The sequence below is a fragment of the Salvelinus sp. IW2-2015 genome, linkage group LG34, assembly GCF_002910315.2.
Source record: "Salvelinus sp. IW2-2015 linkage group LG34, ASM291031v2, whole genome shotgun sequence".
In the NCBI taxonomy this organism is placed as follows: domain Eukaryota; kingdom Metazoa; phylum Chordata; class Actinopteri; order Salmoniformes; family Salmonidae; genus Salvelinus; species Salvelinus sp. IW2-2015.
This window is the reverse complement of record NC_036873.1, coordinates 7,492,103-7,510,968: the sequence shown is the minus strand read 5'-3', so window position 1 is coordinate 7,510,968 and position 18,866 is coordinate 7,492,103. Positions and strand designations below refer to the sequence as shown.

At 42.6% G+C, this 18,866-nt stretch overlaps 1 long non-coding RNA gene across 2 annotated transcripts; it reads right to left on the bottom strand.

Annotated features, from left to right (window-relative positions):
* Nucleotides 1–14,353: 14,353 nt before the first annotated feature.
* LOC139023645 (uncharacterized) lies at nucleotides 14,354–16,548 on the bottom strand. Of its 2 annotated transcripts, none has more exons than XR_011474799.1 (4): nucleotides 15,173–16,548; nucleotides 14,996–15,132; nucleotides 14,826–14,964; nucleotides 14,354–14,721 (listed from the first exon to the last, which is right to left on the bottom strand). It is a non-coding gene; the product is annotated as an uncharacterized lncRNA (long non-coding RNA). The 2 variants fall into 2 exon arrangements; XR_011474798.1 differs by having other exon boundaries at nucleotides 15,185–16,548.
* Between the last annotated feature and the right edge of the window lie 2,318 nt (nucleotides 16,549–18,866).

Sequence of the window (18,866 nt, the reverse complement as noted above, 5' to 3'; positions counted from 1 at the left end):
CATCTATCAGTCTATGCTAGGTAAAGCCCCGCCTTATCTCAGCTCACTGGTCACCATAGCAACACCCACCCGTAGCACGCGCTCCAGCAGGTATATTTCACTGGTCATCCCCAAAGCCAACACTTCCTTTGGCCGCCTTTCCTACCAGTTCTCTGCTGCCAATGACTGGAACAAATTGCAAAAATCTCTGAAGCTGGAGTCTTATATCTCCCTCTCTAACTTTAAGCATCAGCTGTCAGAGCAGCTTACCGATCGCTGCAGCTGTACACAGCCCATCTGTAAATAGCACACCCAACTACCTCATCCCCATATTATTACAGTATCTTTACTTGCACATCATCATCTGCACATCTATCACTCCAGTGTAAATTGCTAAATTGTAATTATTTCGCCTCTAGGGCCTATTTATTTCCTACCTCCCTACTCTTCTACATTTGGACACACTGTACATAGATTTTTCTATTGTGTTATTGACTGTACGTTTGTTTATGTTGTCATGACGTTGCCTGTTTAGGTACATAAAGCCCATTCCCCTCTCCCTGCCTCCCCCTTTCCTCCTTCAACCCATGCTGTGGTCACAGAGAGACGTCGTAAATTCCTGAGAATGTCCTCATGGCCCAACAGTATTAGAGAGAGGGTAAACTTTCAGGACAAAGGGTTTTCTTCCACCTCACAGAACTTGAGGTACGAACAGATTTCATGTTCCTGAAAAAGTATAAAAGATCGGTGAAGATTCCAGCTATTAACTGGTCCGTTTGTCACAATGTGGGAAACTCATGGGAGACTGTGTGGCTACATTACCATACCGCTGTTTGTATAATAACCTCAGATATGAGGTTTACATCTGTTTGTTGTATAAAATGAATGAGTGAGTATGATACTGTTTGTATAATTGTGTAATATGATTTTGGACTGTTTAATGAAGAAAAATACAAATCCCTTTTGATTTCAACTAAATCCGAGGACCGCCCCTGAGCCCAGTTAGGGTCAGACATCCAAGGACAGCCCCTTTCTGCAATTCCGAATAAAACCAAACTTTGAGAAATTATCAGCAGACCATGTTTTCTCCATCGGAGGAGAACGAAGGTTAAGTACCATTGCTGAATCTTTAACCATACCACGTGGTTAAACTCTTAGACGAATAAGAACAAGTCKTTGATATTGACTACTAGTCTGCAGCTAGGAATTCGGTATCATTGAACGCGAAGAAAGACAACCGCCGAAACATCCATTCTATAACGAATGTCACTCTGAACTATCCACAATAACCAAGACAGAGACAGACGAATCTCTCCAACAGAAACTAACTTTCCTCCAGCGATCAAGACGACACACTGAGCGTAAATATATATATATTGATTGAAATTGTTCCCGAATGAGTGAGCGTTCATGTGTAAAGGATTAGCATGTCAATTGTTATAGTTATGAACTCTAGTGACTTCTGAGTTGAACCCAATTTTCCCTTTGTCTAACAAGCCGCCATGCCGGTTTAGCCCACTAGGGCATATTTCTCCCATCATTTCATGTAACCATTTTAAGTTTGTTTGTTTGTTTATGCATTTATGTGAATTACTTAGTTAGTAATAAATAAATGATTTAAGACAATTGATGTATGGATGACTCATAGTGAAGACTGGGTTCGTGCAGATAACCAACAATTTACRACGTTTGGAATGAGACTRACGTKAGGTAAAGTAAATAATTAATTAATTCGAAGACTAATTGATCAGATAAAATATCTGAAAAGTTATTTTAGGAAATGATAACTTTGTAATCCGAATATTTTTCCTTGGTGCCCCAAATTCATAGTTAATTAGTTACGTTATTAATCAGTTGATCGCGTAATCCCTAATTACAAGAATCTTTGATATAAACTATAAGTCTTCAATTTAATGATAGCAAAGACACAACAATGTGTAACTCTGTGTTGTTGTTTGTGTCACACTGCTTTGCTTTATCTTGGCCAGGTCGCAGTTGTAAATGAGGACTTGTTCTCAACTGGCCTACCTGGTTAAATAAAGGTGAAATATATTTTTAATTCTGTGCTTTTGACTTTGTGGCAACAGTTTGGGGAAGGCCCTTTCCTGTTTCAGCATGACAATGCCCACTTGCACAAAGTGAGGTCCATACAGAAATGGTTTGTCGAGATCCATGTGGAAGACACTTTTGGGATGAATTGGAACGCCGACTGCGAGCCAGGCCTAATCGCCCAACATCAGTGCCCAACTCCATATTAATGCCAATGATTTAGGAATGAGATGTTCGACGAGCAGGTGTCCACATACTTTTGGGCATGTTGTATATATTTCTGCAGTAAGACAAGTATTTTACTGATATACTTTCATTCTGCTGTTGAAATTGTGTTTTGAGGGCGAGTGCAAATCAAATGGATAGGAAGCTAACTAGCTAGCTAGCTTGCTTTGGCTAACCCAGAATCTGACAGAATTGTTCATCTCCTGTGTTTAGCTCCCCGTATGATCTCTGCTTGTTGGCTAGCTAGCCACCTTGTCATTGGCGTAAACAGATTAATCAGATGTGTGTGGCGATAGCTAATTAGCTATCATATTAGGTTGCCATGAGATACGCTGGCTAAGCTAGCTGCACTGTCAACGATGTAGCTAACTAGCTAGCTAGTTAACTAACATTAGCTAGATCAACTGGGAAGCCCAGTGCAGAATCCTCCCACTCCATTGCTCTCTCTCTCACTGTGTTTGTCTAAATGTAATTTTGTTTTTTATGACAAGGTCTATAAGTACAACTGTCACACAGTGAAACATCTCAGTAAAGCTTCTTTTTAAGTTCATTCAAGTTCAAGTTCATTTTTTGTGTGTTTCTTTTTATTTACAGCTTGTAGCAGCACAACTGGAGGGGTTGGAGGGGTTCTTGGTCCGTATCTCGGCAACCATACAAGCCACTGTATTAAGTGGTGGGACCTTGACAACTTTATCTACCTGGTCCTTTAAAACAAAATGGCTGCCGTCAAAATTAGCACATTTTATGTAMATTTTAAAAGAAGTGTGTGTAATTATGAATTATCATTTCTGTGAGTTTGATATTCACGTTGTTTCTAGTAAGTGAATATTTCAGGACTAGTTCAGTGAGTTGTCAGGACTGTGGGTGAATATTTCAGGAAGTTTTAAGTGAGTTGTAAGTAAGTTAATATTAATGTTTTCATATTTACTTCCTAATGACAACTACAGAGGACAATTTCGCCCTTACAATAAAAGATAAATAACAATATATTTTCAAAAAACTGTATTGTTTATTTTCACCCGAAAGACTTCTGTTATGTAAAAAATTTAAAAAATCATAAACGTTTTTTTTTTTCGGGTSTCAGGAGACTTTGGCAGTTTATATCTGGGCAGTTTGATTAATTTATTACTTACGGGATTCTCACCTGAATACCTGCCTTGATGGATTCTCACCTGAATACCTGCCTTGATGTTTACACCCATGCTGAAGTCTGTCTGAATTCTACTAACATGATTGATAGTGACATGGAGATATTGATTGATAGTGACATGGAGATATTGATTGATAGTGACATGGAGATATTGATTGATAGTGACATGGAGACTATTGCACTTGATAGTGACATGGAGATACTTGATTGATGAGATATTGATTGATAGTGACATGGAGATATTGATTGATAGTGACATGGAGAAATTGATTGATCGTGACATGGAGATATTGATTATAGTACATGGAGATATTGATTGATAGTGACATGGAGATATTGATTGATAGTGACAATGGAGATATGATTAGATAGGATGACATGGAGATATTGATTGATGTAGTGACATGGATGATGATTGATTGATGTTGGACAGTTGGAGATATTGATTGATGGAGATATTGATGATAGTGACGATTGGAGATATTGATTGATAGTGACATGGAGATATTGATTGATAGTGACATGGAGATATTTGATTATGAGTTTGACGAAGTTGGAGATATTGATTGATAGTGAAATGGGAGATTATTGAGCTTGATAGTGACATGGAGATATTGATTGATGGAGATATTGATTGATGTGACATGGAGATATTGATTGATAGTGACATGGAGATATTGATTGATAGTGACATGCGATATTGATTTGATAATGACCTTGAAAGACCGTAATGAAACAGCACAGCCTACGGTCTTTGTTTACGTCCAGTGTTCTCTTGGAGACTTCCTGTACTGGAGACCATCTGCAGATGACGCTGGCAGGATTAATAGATACAGAATGTCAAATCAATTACACCAAGTTGTTCTTCTTTTATTTGCTCTCACACTCACAGTTCACCACGAGTGTAATAGACTATCAAACTAATGTGTAACTGGTACTGAAGTAGTTTTTCTGAGCGGAAACTGTTTTACTCTTCCTGAGTGGTTTCTTATGAGGGCAACTTTTACTTCAGGAGATTACAATCTAAGTAACAGTCCTCTACCCTCCTTTCAGTCCTCTACCCTCCTTTCAGTAGTGCTCTACCCTCCTTTCTACTCTACCCTCCTTTCAGTCAGTACTCTACCCTCCTTTCAGATACTCTAACCCTCCTTTCAGTACTCTTACTCGTCCCCTTTTCAGGACTCTACCTCCTTTCAAGTACTCTACCCTCCTTTCAGTCCTCTACCCTCCTTTCAGTACTCTACCCTCCTTTAGTCTCTACCCTCCTTTCAGTGCTCTACCTCCTTTTGCAGTATACTCTACCCTCCTATTCAGTCCTTACCCTCCTTTCAGTCCTCTACCCTCCTTTCAGTAGTTACTCTACCCTCCTTTCAGTCCTCTACCTCCTTTCAGTCCTCTACCCTCTTTCAGTACTCTACCCTCCTTTCAGTCCTCTACCCTCCTTTCAGTGTTACCCTCCTTCAGTATCTACCCTCCTTTCAAGTCCTCTACCTCCTTTCAGTCCTCTACCCTCTCTTCAGTCTACTTAACCCCTCCTTCCAGTACTCTAACCCCTCCTTTCAGTACTCTACCTCACCTCAGTACTTCCCCTCTTCCAGTACTCTACCCCTCCTTTCAAGTACCTACCCCTCCTTTAGTCCTCTACCCTCCCTTCAGTACTCTACCTCGATCCTTTCTACCCCTCTCTCGTTGTCACCTACCTCCTTGTCAGTACTCTTACCCTCTTTCAGTCTGCTACACATCCTTGTCAGTGCTCTACCCTCCTTTCAGTACTCTACCCTCCTTTCAGTACTGCTACCTCCTTTCAGTTACGTCTACCTCTTCAGTACTCTAACCTCGTCAGTATCTGACCCCTCCTTTCAGTACTCACTCCTCTAAGTTCACTGCCCTCCTTTCAGTATCTACCCTCCTTTCATTACCCTAACCCTCCTTCAGTACAGCTACCTCTTGTACCCTCCCTTCAGAGTACTCTACCCTCCTATTCATAGTACTCTTTTTTTAAAAAACCCCTTTTCCCCTTCAAAAGGTTTTAAACCCTTTTTTCTTAACCCCCCCCTTCCCCCCCTTTTTTCAGCAGTACTCTACCCTCCTTTCAGATCTCTACCTCCTTTCAGACAGTAATCAATCATGATAATGTTAAATTCGTACAGGACTTCGTAGTACGGAAAAAGTCGCAATGATCAACCATGCACCACAGGTGTGTACAAACTCATCAATGAACACCTTCTGAATATTGAGTTCCACCCCTTTTGCCTCAGAACAGCCTCATAATTGATCATAGTTCATCACCTGGATTTCACCTGGTCAGTCTTACGTCATAGGAAAGAGCAGGTTCTACGTTTTGTAAACTCAAGTGATGTCAGCAGAATAGACCGGAAAAGCCCCGATCAACCATGTAGGAGACATTTCACTTGTTTTGTGTGTGTGCTCTCTCCTCTCTCTCTCCCTCTTCCCTTCCCTCTCCCTCCTCTCTCTCTCTTCTCTCTTCTCTCTCTCTCTCTCTTCTCTCTCTCTCTTCTAATCTCTCTCTCTCTCTCTCTCGCTCTCTCTTCTTCGTCTCGGAGCATAACAATCTCTCTACTCTCCTACTCTCTCGTGCTCTTCTACATCGTCTCTGCTCTTCTCACTTATACGGTCATCTACATGCAGTCTCTACGCGCCTATCATCTCCACGTACTCACTGCAGTACTTCCTAATCTACTCTGCCCTGCCTTCCCTCTTCTCAAAGTAAAGCAGAGGAACAATCTCATAATTTACCATCCCTATCATGCTCTGTGGCTCTGGCTGGGTTTTGATGAATAGAGTGCAAGAAGGAAGCCAATCCATCTTTATTTACAACAGCTTCAGTCCATTATTTTATAATTCACATTGAGATAACCCCCATTCTATCAATCCATGATTACCCCCTTTATCCAAAGGGATGTATTATGACACTCTCCCAATCACTTATATGCGCTATATGAAAGGTGTGATTAATAACCCCTTCATCATGTGATTAACCCTTATCCATTGTGATTAAACCCCCCCTTCATCCATTGTGATTTAATAAACCCCCCTTCATCCATGATTTAATACCCCCATTGCAGCCAAGTGATTAAATAGCGCAACCTTTATTGGTCCAATTAATTCACTGGCATATATTACAATACCCCCCGCCCCCTCTGATCCATCACTCATGATTAAAGGGACGATATTAATCACAGGTAATGGTGGCGTGCGAGATTGTGTCTTTTTGCTGCATTAATACCCCCTCATCCATGTGGTCAATTAAATTCACATAAAACCATCAAATAACTTCCTCCATCATGGTTGGGCGAATCTAAGATAGCCCCCCCTTGTCCATTGTGATTATAGTATACCCACCTTGCATCCATGTGTTAATACCCCCCTCATCATGTGCATTAATGACCCCCTCCTCCATGTATTAAACCCCCCTTCATCATGTGATTAATACCCCCTCCATTGTGTTAATACCACCTTCATCCATTGGTATTCTCCCCACTCATCGTGTGATAACCCCTCATCATGTGATTAATACCCCCTATCCACTGATTAATACCCCCTTCATCCATGGGTATGATTTAAAATTACACCCCCCCTCCAATGGGCGTTGTTGAACTATGTGAAAATACCCTTACCTCAATCCATGTGAACTTTAATACCCGCCCTTCCATCCCATGTGATTTAATACGACCTTCATCAATGTGAATTAATACCCCCCTCCATCCCATGTGACTTAATACCCCCTGGTATTAATCCACGTAATATTAATGACCCCAATTCATATTCCATATAAAGGGGGTATTAATCATGGTCTGATGGATGTGGGGATTAGTACCCCCCAGGTTATTACATCAACAATAGAATGCCCATTAATAATACAAGAGCCCTTTCCATGGTAATACGGTTTATCCATGTTGAAAATCATCCTTCTATCTGATTGATACCCCCATTCATTACAATCTAGGATAACGACATGCCACCAGTATGGAAGAGGAGACCATCCAATAAGTCGGAGAGAAGAGGAAATGTATCACCAGATAGGAAAAGGAAGAAAGAAAAAGTGAAAGGGAGAGAGAAAAGGTAAAAGAATCTACCATGAAATGAGATAAGCAGGAAAAGGTATTAATCACATGGATGGAGGGGGTATTTAATCAACATGGATGAAGGCAGCGGGTATTAATCACATGGAAAAGGGGTATTAATCACATGATGAGGCGTATTAATCACGATGGATGAGGCGGTATTATCACATGGAGAAGGGATTAAATCACCATGGATAAGGGTATTAATCACATGGATAAGGGGTATTAATCACATGGATGAGGGGTATTAATCACATGGAGAGGGGTATTAATCACATGATGAAGGGATGGTATTAATCCATGGATAGGGCGTATTAATCACATGGATGAGGAGCGGTATTAATCACATGGATGAGGGGGATAATCAGATGATGACGGGTATTAATCACATGATAAGGGGTATAATCACAGTGATAGGGGGTATTAATCACATCGATGAAGGGTCACCACATGGTCATGAGGGGTTTAATACACAGGAAAGGGTATTAATCACATGGATGAAGGGTGTATTCAATCACATGGATGAGGGGTTATTAATCCATGGATACAAGGGGGTATTATCAAATGGAATGAAGGGATTAATCACATGATGAAGCGTTGTAAATAAAGAGATGCTTCTCATTTGCACTCATCAAAACCGCAGAACCACAGGATGAGAAGGGAATGAATTGTTCCCTTGTTCCCTGAAGGCAGCAGGCGGCTTATTGTCTCATTACTATGTAGCCTGGACTCTTTAACCTAATAAAAGACTAGACTTGTAAAACTCCTTTTTGCATAAAATTGCATCTTTGAAATCACACGCCTGCAGTTTCCCACCTGGAGAGTCCTTCATTCTCCAGTAGTTCATTTTATTTAATCCATTCTATGGAGAATATTGCATAGTTAAATAAAGGTTAAATCAAATTAACAATGAAATAAGTGACATGATGTGATGATTCCTGTGGCCCTCTAGTGACACCCTTGGTGGTTCTTGAGTACTGCACCACCAATCAACGCAACAGACTCTCTCCATTTGCTGGCTGGTAAATGGCACCCTATCCCTATGAAGTGTACAAACTTTTGACCCTGGACCAATAGGGAATGGATGCCATTTGGGAAGCATACACCTGTTTCTAATCTTACGTCACTGTTCAGGCCCAAAGGACGGCAGGTAGCCTAGTGTTAGAGATGGGGGTGGCTAGCGTAGCCTAGTGGTTAGAGTGGAGGGCGCAGCTGAGCCTAGTGTTAGATGGGAGGGTGGCAGCGTAGCCTAGTGGTTAGAGTGGAGGGGTGGCAGCGTAGCTAGGTGTGATAGAGTGGAGGTGCAGCCGTAGCTAGTGGTTAGAGTGGAGGGGTGGCAGCGTAGCCTAGTGGTTAGAGTGAAGGGCGGCAGTAGCCTAGTTCATCCACCTCTGGCCTGCTCGCTCCCTACCTCTGAGGAAGTACAGTTCCGCTCAGCCCCGTCAAAACTGTTCGCTGCTCTTGCACCCCAATGGTGGAACAAACTCCTCACGACCAGGTCAGCGGAGTCAATCACCACCTTCCGGAGACACCTGAAACCCCACCCTCTTTAAGGAATACCTAGGATAGATAAAATAATCCTCCTAACCCCCCCCCCTCCCCTTAAAAGAGTTAGATGCACTTATAAAGTGTTTTCCACTGGATATCCTAAGGTAATGCACAATTTGTAAGCGTCTCTGGATAAGAGCGTCTGCTAAATGACTTAAATGTAAATGTAAATGAGTGAGGGGCGGCAGGCCTAGTGGTTAGGTGGAGGGCGGCAGGTAGCTAGTGGTTAGAGATGAGGGGCGGCAGCGTAGCCTAGTGGTTAGTAAGTGGGGGGCGGCAGCGTAGCCTAGTGTTAGAGTGGAGGGGGGGCAGCGTTACCTACTGGTGAGATGGAGGCGGCAGGTAGCCTAGTGTTAAGTGTAGGGGCAGCGTTCTATGTGTAGAGTGAGGGCGCAGCGTAGCCGAGTGTAGAGTGGAGGGGCAGCATCTAGTGTTAGAGTGGAGGGGCGGCAGCGTAGCCTAGTGGTTAGAGCGTTGGACATAGATTACCGAAGGTTGAAGATCGAACCCCGAGCTGACAGGTACAATCTGTCATTCTGCCGCCTGAACAAGGCAGTTAACCACTGTTCCTAGACCATCATTGTAAATAAGAATTTGTTCTTAACTGATTTGCCTAGTAAATCAAGGTAAAATAAAGGTGTCCTGGCGATCAACTACAGACATGTAACTACAGACTTGTTCAATCATGAAAACCAGACACATGTCCCAAACCATCATCCCTACAGAGCTACAGACACTGTCCCAAACCATCACTCCTACAGAGCTGACAGACACTGTCCCAAACCATCACTCCCTACAGAGCTGACAGACACTGTCCCAAACCATCACTCCCTACAGAGCTGACAGACACCTGTCCAAACCATCACTCCCTACAGACTGACAGACACTGTCCCAAACCATCACTGATGCCTCCTCGACCCACTGCAGTTTCCCTACAGATCTAACAGGTTTGTGGATGACACTGTCAACATGGCCTACACTACATCCTAACAACATAGATACCTAAAGACAAATGCAAGGGAATTGTTAGTAGACTTTATCTCTGCAGACGAACAGGCAATATCAATATCACAAACCTCTTTTGGCTATACTCGCCTTGTCTCAGGATGGTAAGTTGGTGTTGAAGATATCCCTCTATTGGTGGGGGCTGTGCTTTGGCAAAGTGGTGGGTTATATCCTTCCTGTTTGGCCCTGTTCGCGGGGTATCATCGGATGGGGCCACAGTGTCTCCTGACCCTCCTGTCTCATCTCCAGTATTTATGCTGCATTAGTTTATGTGTCGGGGGCTAGGGTCAGTGTTTATATCTGGAGTACTTCTCCTGTCTTATCCGGTGTCCTGTTGAATTTAAGTATGCTCTCTCTAATTCTCTCTTTCTCTCTTTCTTTCTCTCTCTCGGAGACCTGAGCCTCAGGACCATGTCTACGGACTACCTTGCATGATGACTCCTTGCTGTCCCAGTCCACTGGCCGTGCTGCTGCTCCAGTTTCAACTGTTCTGCCTGTTGCTATGGAACCCTGAACTGTTCAACGGACGTGCTACCTGTCCCAGACCTGCTGTTTCAACTCTCTAGAGACAGCAGGAGCAGTAGAGATACTCTTAATGATCGGCTTGAAAAAGCCAACTGACATTTACTCCTGAGGTGCTGACTTGTGCACCCTCGATAACTACTGTGATTATTATTATTTGACCCTGCTGGTCATTTATGAAATTTGAACATTTTGGTCAGTTCTTTATAATTCCACCCGGCACAGCCAGAAGAGAATGGCCACCCTCATAGCCTGTTCCTCTCTAGGTTTCTCCTAGGTTTTGGCCTTTCTGGGAGTTTTCCTACCACCGTGTTCTACACCATTGCTTGCTGTTTGGGGTTTTAGGCTGGGTTTCTGTACAGCACTTTGAGATATCAGCTGATGTAAGAAGGGCTTTATAAATACATTTGATTTTATTTGATCATTCCAGAAATGCTAAAAGACAAACTCTCCCAGCTGAACATGTCCAGCTGAAAAAAACGTCAAATCTCCCAGTCAATCCTGATCTGGTTTTRCTCATCCAGCCTTGAGTCCATCCTCACCTCTTCCATCACCATCGTTGGATCTGTGTCTGCCTGCTGCAAGGACAAACTGCAGACTCCGGCTGCCACCTGCCCTCTATAGAGGTCCTGCACGACTCCAGGGCAAGGAAGCAGGAACGGTCATTAGAGTTGGCATCAAAACATTTATACGGTTTCATTGATGTGTTTTTATTACTATTGCCAATAGACTCATCTTGAATGAAAGCAGAGAATCTCTCTTCCACAACAAACAACACAGCACATCAACACCTGCTATCTTGAATRATTTCTTTCCTGCGGAAGTGATGTGTATCTCATTGAGACAACATTTTACATTTACATGTTTAGTCATTTAGCAGACGCTCTTATCCAGAGAGACTTACAGTAGTGCATTCATCTTAAGATAGCTAGGTGAGGCAACAACATATCCAGTGGCGATTTTAGCATGTAAATCTTAGTGGGGCAAACTCCCCCAATTTGTTTTTTAATGCATGCCAGCAAAGTCGCTACACAACACAATACTAAACAATATATAAATTGGACTATAACAGTGACAAATGGTGCCCACACACTGTTAGGGCTTACATAAAGCTGTCCCAACAGCAGAGTCCCATCAGCAGAGTCCCAACACCTTACCACCGCTACACCTGGCTATCAGCGGAGACTTGTCCGGCATCGAAACAGTTCATTCAGCCTCATTTGCTGCCTTTTTAAAACACATAGCTGATATGGCTGACTTGCTTAAACAAATGTGGTTTCTACTGACAACTGAGATGTACAAACTATGGCATAAGGAGACGACGAGTGGATGGACGTAGTCATAACAATAATTTGTTCAGCACTTTTGAAATGTACAGNACATAGCTGATATGGCTGACTTGCTTAAACAAATGTGGTTTCTACTGACAACTGAGATGTACAAACTATGGCATAAGGAGACGACGAGTGGATGGACGTAGTCATAACAATAATTTGTTCAGCACTTTTGAAATGTACAGYGACAGAATTCAGAACATGGGCAGTTCTTACAGTATTCTCCCTGTACACCAAGTCAGAACCGTAGGATAAATAAAGGGGGCATATAAGCAGACAATAAAAGCTCTTACAATATTCGATGATTACATTTCTCTAAAACAGGCTATAGGCTACATGTGCATCACCAAATCAGAACAGTATTTGAAATTATGAGGGGAAAAGGGACCAAATTATTATGGTGAGGCACATGGGCTACTAACAGCTTACTACACAACATATACTAAGTATTACTTTCTTAGCTACAGTATACATATCTCCCTGGCATATTACATCATTTATGCAGCAGCATAAAATACATTTTTGAACTCACCTTGTTGTGCTGTGCTCACTTGAACAGGAAGGTGGCGTGGTGGTCCTTCGTGGACAAATTTTGTCATCAAACTTTGTCATCAAAGTCTGTCATTCTCCAGATTTATGGTGCTTTCAAGACAACTGGGAACTCTGAAAAAAACAAGGTCGAATCATGACATTCGTGATCTTCAGGTCGGAGTTCTAGAAAGAGGACCGAGTTCCTCACATGGAATTCCGAGTTGGATGACCGCTCAAAACCTATTTCCCAGAAAGGAGCTCCCACAACTTCCCAGTTGATTTGAACTCACTGAAGTCTAAGATTTCCCAGTTCAGAGTTTCCAGTTGTTTTTAACACGCCATAAATCATGCTGGATTGACASCATGTCCAATGTTGAATGTTTATCCTTTTAAGCTTGGAAAAGAGACCCTTAAACCCAGATTTGGACCGCACATCCACTCCACTGAATAGCAGGCTAGTGATTGCTTTGCACCACTTGCAGTTAACCACTGATTCCTTCCAAACCASTCATTGTTGAATTTGAGATTTACAACTTGTTGTGTAATGTTGATGTCCAATGGCCGATGAGCACCGATACATTTTATCTATAATTTATCTTCATAATTTCTCTTCATATGACAAGGATTAAAAAGGATTTGCCAGTAGATTGTCMACTTGATTCATGATGACTGCTAGCCTAGTTTGCTAGCTAAGACTTTGAAAAGTATGATGTTGACATGATCAGTCCAATCAAAGCTGCTGTACGTACATATTACGTGTTTTGACTTCATTTTATCTGTGGCCAATGACCTTGAGACTTCTTGGATGGGCACCTCTATTTAATTTTCGAGCTCTCCCCGTAGATTTTGCAGTGAAGTAGTGTAGTGTCCCCACGAGAGACAGAACACTGAGCCAATCACGGCGTAACTAGAGAACATTACCAACCCCTACGCTCCGTATTTTCGGTTGGCTGCCCCGCCTACCACAGAAAGCACTGAGCTAGGCTGAAACACCTGCATTTTGGAGCTGCCTTACTCAAGACAACAAAAAAAGAGACAATATTTGTGTTCAGCTTTATTAAATCAATGATTTTACATTGTTTGCAAACTGATATGTGACACGTATTAATGCCAAAAATAACATGCAAATCAGAAAAACAACAAAAAATGTAAAACAGGTGGTTCTCAAAACAGGGCTCTGCCCTGAAACACGGGTCACCACTGAACATATCACAATCTTAGTAAGCGGCCTGTTTTCCCTCTACATACTAGTTGAGTTATCAGCTAAGTCAGTGGTAGTATAAAAAAAAGAAGTGTTTGTAAAATAATAATATTTTTTGGGGGGAGGGAGATTTCTTTAAAAAAACCTAAAGACTCTTAAGACAAAACAAAACAAAAAGGTTTAATGAATAGAACAGACATACCAGGCGAATAAGGACAGTCATGTGACTTTATTAGAACAGTACATGGTGAAGGAAACAGGAAATACAACATCTCCTTGAAAACAATGACTAAGACAATAATATATGACATTTAGCAGAGTCTTTCTTTAACATAGTAATTTACAATGTTCATGTGTGAGACAATTGTAATTTCATACAGTTTCATAATTCACGTCACACAAAGTTAGTCATCCTCATTGTATCAGCCTCCACGTGGTGGATGGAGAGAGATACGTTGTAGAAGGAGAGAGATGGAAGGTGTGTTTAGCCTGGGTGCCAGTCTGTTTAGCCTGGGTGCCAGTCTGTTTAGCCTGGGTGCCAGTCAGTTTAGCCTGGGTGCCAGTCAGTTTAGCCTGGGTGCCAGTCAGTGTTAGCCTGGGGTGCCAGTTCTGTTTAGCCTGGGTGCCAGTCAGTTTAGCCTGGGTTGCAGTCTGTTTAGCCTGGGTACCAGTAGTTTAGCTGGGTGCAGTGCTGTTTGCTGGGTGCAGTCTGTTTAGCCTGGGTGCCAGTCTGTTTAAGCCTGGGTGCCTGTCCTGTTTGCCTGGGTGCCTGTTTCCGCTCTCGTTGACAACTCCTATGGAATTGCCATAACAATGACATCAATGGGAGTTGTCACAGAGAGCAGAAACAGATCTGGGATCAGGCTGGAGTGGTATCTTAAAAATCACAGTTCCTCTTGGAGGAATAGAGAGAGCACAGGTCCCTATAGAGATGCCTACTGATAAACACATGGGAATAGAGAGAGCACACAGGTCCCTATAGAGATGCCTACTGATAAACACATGGGAATAGAGAGAGCACAGGTCCCTATAGAGATGCCTACTGATAAACACATGGGAATAGAGAGAGCACAGGTCCCTATAGAGATGCTACTGATAAACACATGGGAATAGAAGAGCACAGGTCCCTATAAGAGAATGCCTACTGATAAACACATGGGAATAGAAGAGAGCACAGGTCCCATAGAGATGCCTACTGATAAACACATGGTGTGTGTTGTTGTTACATAGACTGTTTTCAAAATGGCACCCTAATTCCCTATGTAGTGCACTAGTTTTGACCAGTATGGCACCCTAATCCCTATGTAGTGCACTAGTTTTGACCAGTATGGCACCCTAATCCTATGTAGTGCAACTAGTTTTGGACCAGTATGGCAGCCTAATCCCTATGTAGTGCACTAGTTTGACCAGTAATGGCACCCTAATCCCTATGTAGTGCACTAGTTTTTGACAGTATGGCACCCTAATCCCTATGTAGTGCACTAGTTTTGACCAGTATGGCACCTAATCCTATGTAGTGCACTAGTTTTGACCAGTATGGCACCTTGTATGGCACCCTAATCCCTATGTAGTGCACTAGTTTTTGACCAGAATGGCACCCTAATCCCTATGTAGTGCACTAGTTTTGACCAGTATGGCACCTAATCCCTATGTAGTGCACTAGTTTTGACCAGTATGGCACCCTAATCCCTATGTAGTGCACTAGTTTTGACCAGTATGGCACCTAATCCCTATGTAGTGCACTAGTTTTGACCAGTATGGCACCCTAATCCCTATGTAGTGCCTAGTTTTGACCAGAATGGCACCCTAATCTCTATGTAGTGCACTTCATAGGGTATAGGGTGCCATTTCAGAAGCAGGTGTCCAGGTGTGATGACTAACTAATGTCTTAACTGCTGTGTATTTGGGTGGTTCCTATGTTTTGACTGGCTGGTTAGCATATATTCTGTCGTTGTTGTTGTGTTCATTTACAGACGTTTTCTCGGGCGGCTAAATATATCACTATAATCAATATATGTCATAATATTTATTTCAGTCACATTCTCGGATTCAACATGGTCTTTAGACTATGTAGCAAGATGGTATACCGTACAAGGACATGGTCTTTAGACTATGTAGCTAGACTGGTATACAGTAGAGGGACATGGTCTTTAGACTATGTAGCTAGATGGTATACAGTAACAGGGACATGGTTCTTTAGACTATGTAGCAAGATGGTATCAGTAAGCAGGGACATGGTCTTAGACTATGTAGCTAGATGGTATACAGTACAGGGACATGGTAGCTATAGAACGATGTGATCCTCTTAGAACAAGGCGTTCTCATTCCAATTCTACTGTTCCAACAGCGAGGTTCTTTCAGGGGAACCCATTGACTGGTGTTGTCTAGTGTTTCAGTGACAGGAAGGTTCTCTCAGGGGAACCCCATTGACTTGTGTTGTCTAGTGTTCAGTGACAGGAAGGTTCTTTCAGGGGAACCCCTTGACTGTGTTGTCTAGTGTTTCAGTGGCAGGAAGGTTCTCTCAGGGGAACCCCCATTGACTGTGTTGTCTAGTGTTTCAGTGGCAGGAAGGTTTCTCTCAGGGGAACCCCATTGACTGTGTCAGTGATAGGAAGGGTTCTCTCAGGGAACCCCATTGACTGTGTCAGTGACAGGAGGTTCTCTCAGAGGAACCCCATTGACTGTGTCAGTGACAGGAAGGTTCTCTCAGGGGACCCCCATTGACTGTGTCAGTGACAGGAAGGTTCTCTCAGGGGAACCCATTGACTGTGTCAGTGACAGGAATGGTTTCTCTCAGGGGAACCCCATTGACTGTGTCAGTGACAGGAAGGTTCTCTCAGGGGAAACCCATTGACTGTGTCAGTGACAGGAAGGTTTCTCAGGGGAACCCCATTGACTGTGTCGTGACAGGAAGGTTCTCTCAGGGGACCCCATGACTGTGTCGCATAGGCTTCGTGACAGGAAGGTTCTCTCAGTGATATTGTGACTAATCTTTATTTGTGCCTTTTCTAATTGTATTTTTGGTGTTAAGATAGATCAGTCTCTCGCCCCCTGAGATACACGTGACGCAGACGACACATGAACGGAGGCGTGTGATAGACAGAAGAAGAGAAAGGAGCGTGGGACTGACGGAGGTGTCACCTAAACGTAACTAACTTAACTAACCTATGATACGTCATTACTACTACAGGATTACTTCACACACTCACACACACACACACATCACACACACACAACACACCACACACACACACACACAACACACACACACACACACACACATCACACACACACACACAACACGACACAACACACGCACACACACACACACACACACGCAAATCCGACAGCATGAACGCCGTCAGTACAAATTCACAGCTGATCAAAAAAAATGCAAATTACTTCATTGTTCAACATGTCAAGATTAAAGCCGTAAAGACAAGGAAAATCATAGAACAAAAAGGTACAATAACAAACAACAATACACAAAAAGACAACAATAACAAGCATTTTGTATAACAAATGATTATTATCAGTACGAAGATGAGTAGGCCAGTGGAATGTTTGAAGAATAAACAACATGAATGAAATAACTTAAAGCTAAACGATAGGCCTGTTGTCTGTCGTGTCTGTCTGTCTGCCTTCCAAATGGCACCCTTTAATAGTGCACCACTGGCTCAAAAGTCAGTGCCTATATAGGGGGAATATGGTTCTTATAAGGCTCTGGTCTACAGTAGTGCACTATATAGGGATAGGGTTCTATAGGGCTCTGGTTCTAAGTAGTGCAACATATATAGGGAATAGAGTTCTATAGGGCCCTGGTCTACAGTAGTGCACATAATAGGGAATAAGGGTTCTATAGGGCTCTGGTCTAAAGTAGAGTGCACTATATAGGGAATCAGGTGCCATTGGGATATAGTCTCTGATCTCTGATCATGGCGGGGGGTCCTCGGTCTCTATTCCTAACCCAAATCCCCTGCCCTTTCCTAGTCCTCATCCCCTAGCCCTATCCCCTAGCCCTGTCCACTAGCATATCCCCTGCCCTTATCGCCCCTATCCTTAGGCCCTTTCCCTATCCCTATCCATATCCCCTAGCCTTAACCCTATCTTCCTAGTCCTACTCCCCCGCCCTATCCCCTAGTCCCTATTCCTCCCTAGCCCTATCCCCGGGATCGCATATCCCTATCCTAGCCCTAACCCCTACACGTATCCCCTAACCCTATCCCTAGCCCTATCCCCTAACCATATCCCCTTAGCCCCTAACCCCTATCCCGCGTAACCATGATCCCCTAAGCCCAACCCCTATCCCTAAACCCATCCCCTAGCCCTTTCCCTAGTCCTATCTCCGTAGACCTATCCCCTAGTCCCTAACCCCTATCCTTAACCCCTAACCCTATCCCCTAGGCCTAGGCGTAGGGATTCAGCTATCTGACCTCTAGGCTGAGTAAATCAGACCTGCTCATTAGGACCATGGATGTAATAGATAGTACGACTCAACGTCATTACTATCGCCACTTGTGGTGAACAAGTCATTCTGATCAACAAAGTTGGAAATTCTAAAATCGTGTCGCTTTTTCGACTACTACAGTAAATGCATTTTATTTTAATTTGGATTTACTGAATAGATTTCAAGTATGTTTTTTTTGTGTAGCTACGTTTCTCCACTATAATTGAGCTTACAAACATACCGCACCAATACCTTGATTTGACATTATTTATCAATGATCATCACATTGTTGATTCTAAGCTATTTTCTTCAGAAGGTAATTCCTGGTGGCATAGTGGGTTAACACGGTGGTGTAGTTGGTCATAAAGGGTGAGATAGTCAGAGAGGCTTTGCATAGTTATCGAGTACGGAGATAACAGCTTCCCCTTTTCTGCTTGCCAAATTATAGCTTTTTTTTTTGCATTAAAATAAATGAATTCCTTCAAATGGAATAGTTCCACCAAATGATAATAAGTAATATGATAATAATAATAATAAAGGATACAACATAATGGATTGAGAGAAGGGGGGCTGGAGAGGTAGGTGTTGTAAATAGCCATTGGGATACAAATGTGTAATAAAACTTACTATAAGAATATAAGGAAAAGTCATATACATCTGCGATTACTGGAGATGGACACAACACATATCAGATACAGATACAGATATATATATATGTGTATGAAAGGAATATGATAAGTGTTGTAGATTCTCACTATCTTCCCGGCCCACTATTTATTAGACTGCTCAG